Raw genomic sequence first — 3905 nt, 5'->3', positions numbered from 1 at the left:
GATTCTCCTTCACTGAAAATTCAGAGCTTGTCCTAGTACAATAGCTAAAACACAAGTTTTAAAAGAATAACAATCCCCATGAAAATAAAAGGCCATTTAATTAATTCCAAATGTGGATACAATACCCCAAAAGAACCTTTATCCAGCATTTGAGTTGGACATTCAGAGTCAGGTTTGTTTACAAGCATTATTCCTCTAAAGGAATAGGAAACAGATTTGGTTTTGCCCCTTCTGGGAATTTCCAAAGTCATGAAATCTCATTGCTCTAAAGTCTCACTTTTTTGTTCTACACCCCTGCAAAATACGCCCTTGTCTGTGGCAGTATTAACAAATTTGTTAAGGCTGATGTTGAGTTTTTGCCGCTTGACTTAGATTTCTAGATATTTACTGTAGGGGAGCTAAAATATTTTGGATTGTGTTTGTTTCCTCAGGGGTCATGGGATTTAGCACCTGTTTCTTGTTTTCACCTCCTTATGAAGCTTAAGCTTCTCCTCTATTTTCCTCTCTATAACCTTTCCTATCTTTTTCTTTCTCTTTTTCTTGAGTAAGGCTGGCTTCATCATCTACTTTCTGTCTTTTTTTTCTCTATCTCTTACCTGAAAGTCATGATCAGATATGAAACAATTTCAATACCTTTAAGGGTGTATTGAGAAAACTAGGCTTTCTAAAAAACATGTTTGTCATTCTCAAAAAGAGACTTCTTCAGGTAAAAATAATAAAAACCCCATGCTGCATAGATAATGCAGAGTTCTAGTTATCTGGTCAACAGCAAAAAGCAAGCACTTAGGTCTTCCATTCCAAATCTTTTGTTCATTTTTTATTATTGCTAGAATTCCACATTCTTTCTTTTTGTATGATGACTAAACCGGATGATGGTAGAGATGGTAAACCGGCATTTACTCAGCTCTGCCCTGCTCAGCCTGGAGAGCTGACATATTCTCAGTGGGTGGTTTGGTGGCTTTTGTCTCTTTGCCATCTTGTGGTTTGGGGTTCTCTTGGCTTCTTCATCAGTAATTGAAGTTATGGTGGTACCAATGTTGAGGTGGCTGCTGGGTCTCATCTCCTTGGTTCTTTTTGTCTTCTTTGTTACCTTCCTCTCTAGGCTGTCTTTGCCAAGGAGGGCCCCTGAGGAATCATGGTCTATAACCCCGATGCATATTCTATCTCACTGGTCTACCTTGCTCTCCTGCACCCTGGTTGTCAGCACCCTCCATTACTTCTCCCTGCACAGGAGGGTTGGAATACTGTGGTCGACACCTATAGGATTTCCACATGTAGTAAGGTGGGAACCGCCACCTGCAATAGGGACAGCATTGTTGGGGCTGGCCTTCTGGAGCACTCTCAGATCCCACATTCTTTTCCCCACTCTCACTATTCTGGAAATTCTCCTGGTAGTTCTGTGGAGGACCCCTATGACGTGGATAACATCTGTAATGGTTACGGTTGGCTGCATGTTTACTGCCTTGTACTGGAACACGACCAGGACCTTTAACATTAGCTGCCTCTGCACCCTTTTCTGAATCAACATCAAACTCCACAGTCTTTCTATATCCTACACTGTGAAGGTACTTCCTGGGGTTATTCTTCTTTATGGCAGTCTGGTGTACAAATACATTTTCCTTGGTGTCATTCCTGTTGAAACCATAGCCATTTCTTACACTGAACCATTTTACTGTTCCCAACTCCTTTGTTGAGATGACCTTCTTGTCCCTGCTGGCGGGCGCCTCTGATGTTAAGCCACCAGGACTGTGACTCCCTCCACCACTGCCAGTGATGCTGGGCTTGGTATTGGCAATGCTGAGGGCAGGGGTGATGGTGGTGGTGGGGGAGGGCTGCAGGCCGCTGCTGGGTCTTGGCATCGCTGCTCATTGTTGTGGTGGTGGTGACTGGGACCTGCTGTGGCAGGAGTGGCTCCTCCTGTGTTGTGATGGTGACTAGTCCAGTGGAGGCAGTGGGGCTGCTATCAGGGCTCTCTGGGGTCCACTACCCGCTCCTGCTACTTATTGAACTCAAGAAGCAATTTTAATATCATGGAGCCACAGTCAGGATTGCACAGGACCTGGTAGCTTCAAAATTTAAGTATCACAAGATTTGGAACATGATGTTCTGGAAAGCAAAGGAGCTTGGATTGCAACCAAGAATGAACTACACAGCAAATATGAGTACTCCCTTCCAGGGGAAAATTTGGACATTCAAAGAAATAGGGGACTTTCAAAGGTTCCTGAAGAAAAGCCCAGAACTAAATAGAAAATGAAATTTTAACATACAAGACTCAAGAGAATTTTACAAAGGTAAACAGGGTAAAAAAGTTATTCAATAAATTTAAACTGTTTACATCTCAACACAGGAAAATAATACTTATAACTCTTGAGAACTGTATATCTATTTGGGCAGACAGAAGGAATATACAGAGAAGGTATAAATATAAATTGTCTTTTATGTGATGTTATAAGGAAAACTAAGGGGTGAAAAGGGGGAGTGAATGGGGAGAAGAGGAAAGAGGAGGTGGAATGGGGTGAATTATATCATATGAAGAGGTGCAAAAAACCTATTACAATAGAGGGAAAGAAGGGAGGAGTGAACATTGTTTCAACCTTATTCTCATCAGATTTGGTTCAAAAAGGGAATAATATATACATTCATTTTGATAAATAAATTTAGCTTATTCTTTAGGGAAGTAAAAGGGTAAGGGGGAGAGGGGGGACACTGATATAAGGGAGGGCAGAAGTAGTGGAGAAATGGGTAAAGAAAATGGAAGGGGCTGATAAAAGTGAGGGAAGATTTGGGGAGGCAGGGGTAAGAAGTAAAAGGTTGATGAGGTGGAATAGGTTGAAAGAAGGGGGGGTAAGTACAAAGGGAGTACATAGAATAAAGGGAAATAGACAGTTAGTAGTAATAACTCTGAATGTGATTGGCATGAACTCTGCCATAAAACAGAAGTGAATAGCAAATTGGATTAAAAACAAGAATCCTATCATATGTTGTTTACAAGAAACACATTTGAAGCAGAGAGATACACACAGAGTAAAGGTAAATGGTTGGAGCAGAATATAATATGCTTCAGCTAAAGTAAAAAAAAAAAAAGCAGGGGTAGCAATCCTTATCTCAGACAAAGCAAAGGCAAAAAATAGGTCTAATTAAAATAAATAAGCAAGAAAACTACATCTTGCTAAAAGGTACTATAAATAATGAAGTAATATCAATAATAAACATGTAGGCATCAAGTGTTATAGAATCCAAATTCTTAGAGAAGTTAAATGAGTTACAAGAGGAAATATACAGCAAAATTATACTAGTGGGTGATCTGAATCTTACTCTCTCAGAATTAGATAAGTCTAGCCAAAAAATAATTAAGAAAGAAGTTAAAGAGTTGAATAGAATATTAGAAAACTTAGATATGATAGATGTCTGGAGAAAATTGAATGGGGATAAAAAAGAATATACCTTTTTCTCAGTGGTAAATGGCACATATTCAAAAATTGACCCTGTATTAGGGCATAAAAGCTTCATGGTCAAATGTAGAAAGGCAGAAATAGTAAATGCATCCTTCTCATATTATGATACAATAAAAATTATATGTAATGAAAGGTCATGGAAAGGTAGACTGAAAATCAATTGGAAACTAAATAATGTCATTCTAAAGAATGAGTGGGTAAAACAACAAATCATAGAAACAATCAATAATTTCATCCAAGAGAATAGCAATAATGAGACAACACAACATCTATGGAATGCAGCCAAAGTAGTGCTTTGGGGAAATTTTATAACCCTAAAGGCTTAAATCAATAAAACTGAGAAAGAGGAAATCAATGAATTGGACATGCAACTAAAAAGATAAGAAAGGACAAATTACAAATCCCCAATTAAATACTAAATTAGTAATCCTGAAAGTCAAAGGAGAAATT

At 38.8% G+C, this 3905-nt stretch overlaps 1 pseudogene; it reads right to left on the bottom strand.

Moving 5' to 3' along the window:
- Positions 1 to 896: 896 nt before the first annotated feature.
- Positions 897 to 1869, bottom strand: LOC122750811 (annotated as a pseudogene).
- Positions 1870 to 3905: the final 2036 nt, after the last annotated feature.

The sequence above is a fragment of the Dromiciops gliroides genome, chromosome 3 (assembly GCF_019393635.1).
Source record: "Dromiciops gliroides isolate mDroGli1 chromosome 3, mDroGli1.pri, whole genome shotgun sequence".
Lineage (NCBI taxonomy): Eukaryota > Metazoa > Chordata > Mammalia > Microbiotheria > Microbiotheriidae > Dromiciops > Dromiciops gliroides.
Note: the sequence above shows the minus strand (reverse complement) of the source record. Positions and strands in the feature narration are given on the sequence as shown.